We start from the raw sequence: 13,577 nt of genomic DNA, 5'->3' as shown, positions 1-13,577 counted from the left end.
CCGATGGAACTCGAAGCCAGTGAGCTCCCAAAAAGCCTCGTGCTAGGTAAGGATGAGAATATACATATAAGGATCACTCCCTTGAGCGATGTGGGATGTCACAATCCACCCCCCTTAGGGGCCCGACGTCCTCGTCGACACACACACTGCCAGGGTTAGGCTCTGATACCAAATTGTCACATCCCGACCCGGGGCGGATCACTTCCTGGGCCCACTCCACCACCGTAGCACGATATTGTCCGCTTTGGGCTTACCATTCCCTCACGGTTTTGTTTTTGGGAACTCACGAGCAACTTCCCAGTGGGTCACCCATCATGGGATTGCTCGAGCCCCTTCTCGCTTAACTTCAGAGTTCCGATGGAACCCGAAGCCAGTGAGCTCCCAAAAGGCCTCATGCTAGGTAAGGATGAGAATATACATATAAGGATCACTCCCCTGGGCGATGTGGGATGTCACAAATATTGTTATTCACATAGTTTTAGCAAAAGAATAATGTAACCATGTAATTATTAATATAGTTTAATGAGAACTGTTATTAGCACTCCAAAAATCTCATCTACACTCCTCATAAATGTTTTTTTTTCTTTCTAATTATAGAAAGTTTGGAGTGCAAAATGAGATTTTTGGAGTGCCTAATAACAATTATCTAAGAAATAATTATTGATATTTTAAAACATAAAATAAATACATATAATTAGAATGGCTACATTCATAAAAAATGTGGGTACATATTAAAATTTAAAATTACGGGTACAAATTAAAACTAAAAAGAATATTTGTATAAATTAGAAAAAAGGTACAAATTATAAATAGAAATATATGAAAAAATTATTAAAAATATATATTTGAAAATGGTTTATAAGTTTTTCATTTTTAAAATTGGCATACAATGACTTGTAAATAATTTAAATAATCAAATAATAACACGCCAACAAGTTAAGAGACATTGATCAACAATGAAAAATAAATAAAGTTTCAATTAGTGAGAAAAAAAATGAAGAATGAGAATCTAATTTATCCTATTTTCAATTTTTACAGTTTCTTAAAGCTAGTTTTTAAGTTTTAAAAATTTTGACTTATCAATTTTTATTTTGAGGGAATTAAAATTAGTTATTAAATAATTTTTTTACCTTTTAAATTAAATAAAAATCTAGAATTAAAAAATTAAAAGTTATCAAACGTATTTTAATATTTCTTTTGCATGTTTGTTAAAGTTATCGTGTCATTTGATAGGACTTTGGGTTTAATGCAGCATGTATAAGAAAGGAATAAGATCCTCACCAGATGTTCTTTGTGACGGTATGAGAGATCAATTAATCGTGTCCGTTCATCATATATCGTACGGTTAGAAATGATTTAAATTTAAAATTTAAAATTGAATATAAATAATATCTAATGAAAACTGACTGCACGATGTACAATGAACATACACGATTGATTAATCCCTGATTCCCTTTAAGAGGATCCTTGTCCCTTAAGAAAAGCCGACAGGCATACACACCATTTTTATTCCAACTTTCCTAATAGATTATCACCGCTTCCTGATGGTGAATAAAAATACTTTTCTTAAAAATGGTAGCTCGTTTAAAAAAAAAGGTAAATTTTATGAGTTCTGTTAAAAGTCTGATATTGGACATTACTTTTTGAATAATATTTTGTAGACAACATGATGTAGCAGTTGATGATTGAATATATTATGTTAATCATCAAAAAAAATATTCAACTATCAACCGCTACATTATTTGGTCTACAAACTATAGTCTAAAAATGTAATCTTCGTAGCATTTTTCAAAAATGATGCGTTGAAAAAGCTGGTGATGCATCGCACTCGAGTAAATTGTGTGAAATGGTTGCAAACCGCTAACCTACCGTTCAATTATTCTACAGCATCGTTTCTTGGAAACGTCTAGCAGTCTGAGCCTACGCGCACGGCGGAGTAAATAAATGAAAGCGTATTGAACGGTAACCAAACGAGCACGACGGCGACGAGGACAAATAATAATAATAATGAAGGCGCATTGAAAGGGGTGGCGGGCGACCTCAACAAAAGTTATAGAAGACTTGGCCTTTATTCTGTTTATGATTCCGTTTCCTAACTTCGAAGCAAAGGTAGAGAAAAGAAAAAGTGGAACTCTCATGCAACTACCTTAACTAATTCAATAAATTTCAATTAATTATTATAGAGGCGGTGTTCTAATTTTATAAAGTTGATAAAGATCATTCTCTTTAAGACTAAAATTTAAGTTTAAATTCTGCGTTACTGATAATTCCTCTTGGTGAACAATCTATAATAACTAAAAAGTCCTAAATGTTATTCTGTTCATGATTCCGTTTCCTAACTTCGAAGCAAAGGTAGAGAAAAGAAAAAGTTGAACCCTCATGCAACTACCTTAACTAATTCAATAAGTTTCAATTAACTATTATAGAGGCGGTGTTTTAATTTTATAAAGTTGATAAAGATCATTCTTTTTAAGACTAAAATTTAAGTTTAAATTCTGCGTTACTGGTAATCCCTCTTGGTGAACAATCTATAATAACTAAAAAGTCCTAAAGGAAACTTGTGGTATACCTGCCCGAATGGAGCCTTGTCCCCCCTAAACTTTTTGTAACCGAAAATATGGGTATTAGGTGAAAGTATATATGAGGAAAAAAAAAAATATATATATATATATATATATATATATATGGAACTGTTATTAGCATTCCAAAAATCTCATTCTACACTCCTCACAAATGTATTTTTCTTTTTAATTATAGAAAGTTTAAAGTGTCTAATTAGATTTTTGAAGTGCTAATAACAATTCCCTATATATATATATATATATATATATATATATATATATGTCTATATATGGATGGTTAAATTTTCGAAATTACCTTTTGATTCTTTTTTGGTTTCGTAAAATATGCACAAAACTTAGTCTGTATTATTATGGGAGAAGCTCTATGGTTAAATTTTCATAAATGACAAAATTGTGCTATGTTTAAGGGAGAAAATACTACTTATATACATATAAATTTATCAACATTAAAGTTTTTGTGCATATGGTATGAAAACATAAGGAAATTTTATTTTGACATGCTCATGCCTTTTCAAATGAGCTTCATTGTTTTAATAAACCTAAGAACTGTTTCATGAAGTTTGCCCACAAAAAGGAATTCGCCCATTTAACGTGTATCACAACTTCATAAAAATTGACAAAGTTGAGAATTTCTATGAGAAACTATAGTATTGTTTCCTTATGTTTTCATGGAATATGCACAACAGTTTTCAATGTTGATTAGTAAATTTTGTAGGTCTTGTAGTTTAATTTTATTTCCTAAAAGGTGTAATTTTTATTTTAGGGTTCTTTAGAGAAAGACCTTTGTGTCACATCCCGGCCCAGGAAGGATCACTTCTCGGGCCCGCTCCACCACCGTAGCACGATATTGTTCGCTTTGGGCTTACCATTCCCTCACGGTTTTGTTTTTGGGAACTCACGAGCAGCTTCCCAGTGGGTCACCTATCATGGAATTGCTCTAACCCCCTTCTCGCTTAACTTCGGAGTTCCTACGGAACCCGAAGCCAGTGAGCTCCCAAAAAGCCTCGTGCTAAGTAGGGATAAGAATATACATTTAAAGATCACTCCCATGGGCGATGTGGGATGTCACAATCCACCCCCCTTAGGGGCCCGACGTCTTCGTCGGCACACACACGACCAGGGTTAGGCTCTGATACCAAATTGTCACATCCCGACCCGGGCGGGACCACTTCCCGGGCCCGACTTTACCGTAGCACGATATTGTCCGCTTTGGGCTTACCATTCCTTCACGGTTTTGTTTTTAGGAACTCACGAGCAACTTCCCAATAGGTCACCCATCATGGGATTGCTCTAGCCCCCTTCTCACTTAACTTTGGAGTTCCTACGGAACCCGAAACCAGTAAGCTCCCAAAAGGCCTCGTGCTAGGTAGGGATGAGAATATACATTTAAAGATCACTCCCCTGGGCGATGTGGGATGTCACACTTGAAACTCCTATTTTTCAAACAAAAACCCAACTAATATTAAACATTCAAATAAAACCCAAATTTCAAATAGACTACAATGTAGATAAGTACATAACCAATTATTACAACATATTTACAACTTATGCCACAAAACCCTAATTATATTAATAAATATTATTACTCACCCTAATTATGATTAGCAATTAACCCCATATGGAAATTTTACCTTTCTTGTTTCATAAATATTATTAATATATATATATATATATATATATATTAATTTACCCATATTCATAAACAATTATAGGCACAATTTTCATATGAAAAAAAGGATCCTTTGTATAATCAGTTATTTTGCATCAAATAATATTGATTGATAAAAAAACAAGAATCAATTAATATTCTTTTATTTTGTAGGCAAATTATTTTACACAGATTATTACATACACTAGCCATTTTGATTTGTTATTATATATGTGTGTCGAAAATAATTTAACTATATTTATATGTAAGTATAAGTGTGACATCCCTCATCGCTCAGGGGAGTGATCCTTATATGTATATTCTCATTCCTACCTAGCACGAGGCCTTTTGGGAGCTCACTGGCTTCGGGTTCCGTAGGAACTCCGAAGTTAAGCGAGTAGCGCGCGAAATCATTCCTTGGATGGGTGACCCATCAGGAAGTTCTCGTGTGAGTTCCCAAAAACAAAACCGTGAGGGCGTGGTCGGGGCCCAAAGCGGACAATATCGTGCTACGGTGGTGGAGTGGGCTCGGAAAGTGGTCCCCCCTAGGCCGGGATGTGACAATTTGGTATCAGAGCCTAACCCTGGCCGTGGTGTGCCAACGAGAACGTCGGGCCCCTAAGGGGAGTGGATTGTGACATCCCACATCGCCCAGGGGAGTGATCCTTATATGTATATTCCCATCCCTACCTAGCACGAGGCCTTTTGGGAGCTCACTGGCTTTAGGTTCCGTAGGAACTTCAAAGTTAAGCGAGTAGCGTGCGAGAGCATTCCCAGGATGGGTGACCCATCGAGAAGTTCTCGTGTGAGTTCCCAAAAACAAAACCGTGAAGGAGTGGTCGGGGCCCAAAGCGGACAATATCGTGCTACGGTGGTGGAGCGGGCCGGGGAAGTGGTCCCCCCGAGCCGGGATGTGACAATAAGTAAAATAATTTTTTTATAAGAATTAAACAATAGATAAATTATAAGTACATTATTTACTTATAAGAATTAAACAATAGGTAAATTATATTGTGGGTACATTATGTTTCAAAAAAAAAAAAAAAGGAAAGTTGAAATTCATAAACAAAAAGCAGTAGATATATTATCTTTTCAATCAAATTACATTCCTTTATTTTGTAGGTAAATTTTTTTTAAAGCATTATTACGTATACCGGGCACATTTTACTATGTGCAAATGTATATTAGTTTTAGTAGGAATTATATATTGTAGGTACATTATGTTTGTACAAAAAAAAAAAAAAAACGAATAGGTAAATTAAAATTCATAAACAAAAAGTAGTAAATATATTAATTTTTTAATCAACTTACATACCTTTATTTTGTACGTAAATAATTTTACATGCATTATTACATATATTGGGCACATTTTAGTAATATACATGTACAATTATATTTTATTATATCAAATGTAGATAAATTAATATTAAATCAAATAACAATTTTTTATTTTGTAGTTAAATTATTTTGCATACTAGGAATATTTTATTACTAACATATATGTCCAAATAATTTACCTATGATTTTATGTAAATTACTCCATAGTCCCCTTTCAATTTCCATTTGATAAGAAAATGATAAGATTAAATTAAAATTGTCTAATTTTATGCAAATTTGGAAAATAATTACAAAATCTGAAGGAAAGTATAACATTAATGTTTATTTATTTATTTATTTTTTTTTTTGCCAGAAGCGTTAACATACAATTTGTTATGATATATTAATATGCAATGAATTTAATCGTTAATACATTTTTTTCATTAATCATTCCCTTCAAATCTGCATAGAATTAAATGCATACATTAAAATTGTAATTAGGGGTATTTTAGGCATCTGGAAAATGCAAAATGTGTAAAGTCAAACATAATTAATGAATTTGCTTATGTGGTGCCTAGTCATTGGGTTTTATTCAAGTAAAAATACTATGTCCAGTTTTATGTAAAAAAACTTGAGTTTCAAGAGCTAAAATTATATTTCAGTTTTTTTTATGAGGTTTTAATTTAAACTGTGCAATGACTTTATTGTTCATACAATCAAATATATTGCTTCTATAAGAACTGTTATAGTGCTAAAAGAAAGTCATTTTGCCCTCCTTCTGAGTCCCTTGTTTATTTTATTAAGCAGTAGTACAAGATGACTTTTTTTTAGTTCAAATTTTGTTGCGAGTGGATTCATAGGTCTAGTACGTGTAAGTTATTTAGAGAAATTATTATGAAGATGCTACTATATATAGTGGCAAATCCAGGATTGAACTTTGGAGAGTCTCAGTATTAAAAATTCAAGTTGTTTAGATATAAACAGAGTGGGAAGCACGCAAAAGAAATTTTCAATTTATTCATTGAGGCATTTTGTCGAACACTTGGTGAGTTGGTTGTTATCAGCCAGACTGTGTTGCGCTAATGTTACATCCCACATCACCCAGGGGAGTGCATCCTTTAAGCCTTATATGTATATTCTCATCTCTACCTAGCACGAGGCCTTTTGGGAGCTCACTGACTTTGGAGTTCATAGGAACTCCGAAGTTAAGCGAGTTTGTGCGAGAGCAATCCCAGGATGGGTGACCCACTGGGAAGTTCTTGTGTGAGTTCTCAGAAACAAAACCGTGAAGGCGTGGTCGGGGTCCAAAACAGACAATATCGTGCTACGAAGGAGTTGAACCCAGGATGTGGTGGAGCCCGAGTCGGGATGTGACAGCAGATGTCAACATATATTCATATATGTTGAAGCAATCTGATGAGTGATATTGAGAGAATCTGTTGAGTGATGTCGACGCAATGTCGAGATATGCTAGCAAACATTATATCAAACACTTAGTGGACACAAAAGAGACCCTTACCAAACATTTGGAGGATCCTCATAAGACATTCACATATTTTTTGAGAGAATCTATTGAGTGATGTCGATGCAATGTCGAGATATGCTAGCAAACATTATATCAAACACTTAGTGGACACAAAAGAGACCTTTACCAAACATTTGGAGGATCCTCATAAGACATTCACATATTTTTCGAACTCCAAATAATCATGGGACCACCTTAATCCTAATACTTATGCCCCTGGCTATATGGTTTCCTTTTGGTATACTAGAAGATGAGAAAGTATACTTTTATATACAAGTAAAAAGTTATTCAACGACATTAAATTTGTTTGTGCACATGCTGTGAAAACATAAGAAAATTATACGCTTCCCTACTCATATAGGCTGTCATGTACAATGAACTTATGAATTGATCTTATTTATATGTACAATACATTCATTGATAAATATAATTTTCTTATATTTGCGTAGAATATGCACAAAAATTGGTGTTAGGGAAAAGTATATGTGTTCTAGTTAATATGACTACGTCTACATTTATCACACAATGTTTTCTATTTTATTGAGAGTGAATTCATAGGCTTAATGTGACAACCCATTTCAAATTTTACGTTTTTATTAATTTTAAAAGTGTGAATTTACAAAAATACCCTAGAGGCAAAGATTCCAACTAACGTTGACCATCGTCTACAGAGACATATGACTTATTATTTTAGCATATCCTCGTTTGAAGTTGGTTATTGAGAGTTAGTTAAAAGATTAGGAAGGACCAATTAGATGAAAAAGAAGAAAAGGGCAGCAACCCAATCAGAAATTAGAAAGAAAAAAAGAAAAAAAAAGGGAAAAAGCTGAGAGCTTTTTCCGTGGGTTTTCCGTCCGTACACCTCCACGACCACCCATCTTCCAAGGCCGATTCTGGCCAACTCCAATGGAGTTTTTCGACGCCACCACCACCATCTTGAAGCTCTCATTCCCCTCTACAAAATCCACCCAAGAACCACTTTGATTAACCTTTGTATGTGGCGGTTTGAGGCCACGAAAGTTGATGGTTCTCACGGTGCCCCGGCCACCCTTTTTGATTTTCCGGCAAAACGGCAAAGTGATGACCAATGCCACCACTTGGGCTTTGTAGCCCATCATCCCAGGAGCAAATCCCAACCAACCTTGACCTCGTTGGCCCACCATAGACGAATCGACACCGGGAAGTTTTAGTCACCAACCATCTTCCGTCCACTTTTGAACTTTGTGGTAGGCACTAATCATTCGGGACGCCTCGATATGTGCACTAGAGAATCATAGTGTGGACTCCACGTGAGTGGATCTTTTTTTTTTATCATACATATTATTGATAGTTCCATCGACACTTTTAAATTGATTTAGGTATATTACATTCATATAATTAATGTGAATGCTTGAAGTACTAATATGAACTACGAATGGCTTGATCCCTGTTTAGGGTACGTAGGCAGTCTAACGAGACGTTAGATGCAGCCATAATATATTTGAGGCAAAAGCCTTATTTGGGAAATTGAGCAATATGAAGGAAGTTGGTGGAAATGTGAGATTTAACCTTATATTTTTGTGGTTAAATGTTGGTCATAAATCAATGTGTGAGGCATTGAGAGAGTGAAGTAAAGAATCGTAAATAATGATGGTTAATTAAACTAATATTTAGTTGGACTTGTTCTTGATAATTATTCTCGAAATAAATAGTTCGGGAGTGGGGTGTTACAGATTATGCATATTTCACCATGTTATATATATATGTCAATGTTTTAAAGAACTCGCCTCGGGGGGCGCCTAGGGCACCCTTGAGGCTGGGCGGAGAGGCAAACGCCTCAGTTTTGCTGGAGTAGGTTAAATGCTTCGCCGGAGACGCTGAGGCGATGGATGAGCGCCTTAAGGTGTCTGGACGCCTTGTCAGACCCTTTTTTTTTTTTCTTTTTAATTTTATTTAAAAACCATCCAAACCCAAAACGACGTCGTTTGGGTAAGGATTTTCAGTCTTCATACCATACCTTCGAATTCGATCCCGTTTTTCTGCCTCTGCCTTTTGCCTTCTGCCTTCTTGCTTCTTCTTCTCCCTCGCGCTAGAAGCCCAGAAGCTCAAAACACCAGTCTGGTCGCCATGGCGGCGTGGCGCCGCCATCACCCCCCCCCCCCCCCCCCCCCCCCCCCCCCCGCCGTCACCTCATCACCATCAACCTAGCCCCAGCGCTGTCAGAAGATCCCAAAGGTTAGGGTTTCTAAAATTAGGGATTTAGTTTTCTGGGGAAGGTTTTACTATAATAGAGGGGTTAATAGTTAGACAGAAAAGTTTTATCTACCTCTGCATGCTGCCTAACTAAGATTGACTGAAAATTTGCATGTAGTGAAGAAGTTTTCTAGGGAAGGCTTGTCAAAAGCTTTCTACGATTGAGAGAGAGAGAGAGAGAGAGAGAGAGAGAGAAAGAAAGAATTAGAGTAGAAAACAGAGTAACAGACCCACGATTTTCTTCTGTGTATGTGTGCCATAAACTGTTTTGTACTGCCTGGCACTTATACATCAACAATTTAATGCTACTGCTACACCGTGTACCATAAATTGGCACTTAGATACAATTGGTTGAACCCAAACATTTCTAAATGCTAGGCCTAATTAGTCGGGACTAAAGAGGTATATAAATTAATTAATAAATTGTTGGAAATTGTTGGAAATTGTTGGTATATAAATTAATTAATAAATTGTTGGTTCATTAATTGTATGCATGCATCTATTGTTTATTGTTTAGGGTATTGAAGAATATGGCTTCTTCTTCTAAGAAAGATTTTGCTTGGCAATGGACAAAAGATTTGGATCCTGTCACTAAGCACTTCTATTGTGTTTTTTGTAACCACAAATGCACGGGTTTAATTTCTAGATTCAAACATCACTTGGGTAGTGTAAGTTCGGGAGGAATGATAAGTTGTAAAAAAGTCCCACCCAATGCGAAGGAAGAATGCTTTGCTAATGTTATGGGAACTAAAGAAAAGAGGAAAGCTAGTCATGAGTTGTGTCGTGGTGGTGGAGAAGAAAGTGAAAGTGTCGATATGGGCACAACAAGGACAACATATTTAAGTAGTGGGAGTGGGAGTGCGAGTGCCACACATTCACAACAAATCGGTTCTTTTCTACCACCTAGGTCAAGGGGACCACTTGATAGGTATGTTACATCGGAAGCTCATCAAACCACATTGAATACATTTTTCAAAAAAGAGGAAAGAAGACAAGCATCCCGAGCACTTGCCCGATGGTTCTACACTTGGAAGAGATATGGATGCACTATTATGTCAGATGGATGGTCGGATGGCAAAAGTAGATGTTTAATCAACTTTCTTGTCAATAGCCCGCAAGGTACTTGGTTCTTGAAATCGGTTGATGCATCGGCCTCTATTAAGAATGGAGATTTGTTGTATGGCTATTTGGATGACGTTATTCAAGAAATTGGGGAGGAGAATGTGGTTCAAGTTATATCTGATAATGCTTCGAACTACAAGAATGCCGGGGCAAAACTTATGGAGAGGAAAGAGAAGGTGTGGTGGACTCCATGTGCGGCTCGTTGCATTGATTTGATGCTAGAAGATATTTCTAAGATGGCATGGTTTGATGACACACTCAAACATGCTAGGTGTATTTCAAAGTATCTATATGGGCATCAATGGGTACTACCTTTGATGAGAAAGTACACTAACAATTCGGAAATTCTTCGTTCGGCGGTCACTAGGTTTGCCATTTCTTTCCTTACACTACAAAGCTTACAAAAGCAAAAGGAAAATCTTGTTGCTTTGTTTACCTCTCAAGAATGGTCGGAAAGTACCTATGCAAAATCCCGTGAAGCAAAGTTGGCTAAGCATCATGTGTTATATGATCGTGAGTTTTGGGGTCGAGTTTTCTTTTGCATTAACGGTGTTCTTCCTCTTGTTTTTGTTTTGAGAGAGGTTGATTCGGAAGAGAGACCCCCCCATGGGTTTTATATATGAGTTGATGGATGCTGCAAAAGAGAAAATTGCAAGCAATCTTAACAAAGTTGAGAAAAAATATATGCCTGTTTGGAGAAAGATAAATCGTAGAAGGGACGATCAACTTCATCAACCACTACATGCGGCGGGCTATTACTTAAACCCATAATTTCGATACGAGGATAATTTCTCATATACTGATGAAGTGCGAAATGGGTTGTTTGCTTGCATGGATAGGATGCTTGGGAAAGGGAAAGAATGTGAAGAGGCCAATGTTCAATTGGATTTATTTACTAATAAGCGTGGTCCATTTGCGGATTCTATGGCTATGCAAACTAGGAAAAAGCGAACACCAAGTAAGATTTAATTAGTCAATTGTTAATATCTTTTTATCATTAACCTTTAAATTACTTACCTTACTAATATTGTTTTTTTAGCGGCTTGGTGGGAGCGCTTTGGGCATAAAACACCCTAGTTAACGAAGTTTGATATCCGAGTTCTAAGACTTACTTGTAGTGCATCGGGATGTCAGAGGAATTGGAGCACATTTTCAATGGTAGGTAAATATATTATTAGTATCTTAAGTGTCATTTTTGCTTAAGATGTTAAGACTTGAATAATATAATTGATTTATTTGTAGATTCATACAAAAAGAAGGAATAGGCTTGAACACAAAAGGCTTAATGCTTTAGCCTATGTCAAGTACAATTTGGCTTTACAACAAAGAAGTAAGAAAAGGATGGAGGAGTATGAACCTATTGTTGTGGAAGAAATTGCCTCCAATGATGAATGGATAACAGAGATAGAAGATCCCGTTCTTCCCGAAGATCTTACATGGCTTGAGGATGAGTTATTGTATAATGTTGAGGCCGTAATGAATGTGCCACCCCCGGTTTATGAAGGTGGCTCATACATTCGAGAGCCTAGAGAGTCTTCTCCTCCTCCTCGCGAGCCTACTCAACCTCGGGGTCCTATTACATACAAAAGAAAACGGGGTAATGAAGAATCCTCAAGTAAAACTAGAAGAAATGTGGAATATGATTCGGAAGATTTTTTTGATGAAATGATGACATACCCGACAAGTTCATCTAGAGTTGGCAATGAAGAGGATGATGTTGCCTTTTATTTAGATGAAGAGGATTTAGATGAATGATTTATATTTTTGTTTGTATTTTGATTTATATGAAGATGATTTGGATGAATGATTGTTTTCTTTGTTTGTATTACCTTTTGATTGATGAATTTGGGTGATATTACCTTTGAATGATGAATTTAAATGATATTATCTTTTGAATGACTATGAATTTGAATGAAAAATTGAGAATGGATGTTTATTTTACATAGTATTATTTTTTATACAATTATATGTATAATATATAAAACATATATATATATATATATAAATTAAATCTCGTAAGGCTTCGCCTCACGTCTCATGCCTCACACCTAGGCCGGGCTTCGCCTCAGACGCCTCGCCCACACCTCATGCTTTTAATACATTGCTATAGGTATATACTGGTAAATGATATGATATGGTTGAGTATTAGATTACTTCAAGACATATCCGTATGTATACTACCTGTAAGGAATTACTGTGAATGCTTTGAAGTGCGAAAAGGAACGCAGGACGCACAAGTAAGTTCAGGTAAATTTATGTTGTTATTTGAAATGATCGAGTTATGGCATGACTATATTTATACTTTAGGCGACTCCGACCTTGTCGTACATGTTGCAATGGTAGGCAACTTCGACACTGTCGTACAGGTTGCCTATGAGTTGTACATGTTATGTTGAGATGCATTAAGAGTTCATAAACTTGCACCCTCGGTGTTAGTGCTCCCGCCCATGGCCAGGGCACAGTCCTTCACGTGATGTTCACCTCCCGCACCTTACGCTCACCTTGGATCCAAGGTAGGTGCACAATTCTGTCGTACAAACCACAATATGTGGTTCTGACTCATAGGTGACCCGCGATTATTCGCACAATCTTCACGTGATCGTAGCACTTGAGCGTATTTATTTACACCCATTCTTGTCGTACAGACCACTTAAGGTGGTTCCGACTCGTGTGCATGTATACTTATTGAGCTATTGGCTAGCATGTTATTGAGCTATTGGCTAGCATGTTGATAAGCTATTGGCTAGCATGTTATTGAGCTATTGGCTAGTAGGTTGATGAGCTATTGGCTGTTATTGAGCTATTGGCTAGCATGTTATTAAGTTATTGGCTAGTATGTTGATGAGCTATTGGCTAGTATGTTGATTTGAAAAGTTTTGTTTCGCTCACTCACATTTTCTATTTTTGCACCCCTCCAGGTTCTAGCAGCAAAATTAACACCTAGTTCTGTGACATAAAAGTTCTTATCTCACGAAGACTCTTCAACCTTTTTCTTTGGGTTCATTTTTTTTCAACTTTTTATTTTGGGAGAGCATGAATCAGATTGTTGTGTTGGATTACACAAACAAATTATATTATATATACAATAAAAGAGGAAAAAAGCCTAAAACACTGTTCCTTCGCCAGTGTTATGCCTTTTTTGCCCTCGAGT

The sequence above is a fragment of the Pyrus communis genome, chromosome 10 (genome assembly GCF_963583255.1).
Source record: "Pyrus communis chromosome 10, drPyrComm1.1, whole genome shotgun sequence".
NCBI lineage: Eukaryota > Viridiplantae > Streptophyta > Magnoliopsida > Rosales > Rosaceae > Pyrus > Pyrus communis.
Note: the sequence above shows the minus strand (reverse complement) of the source record.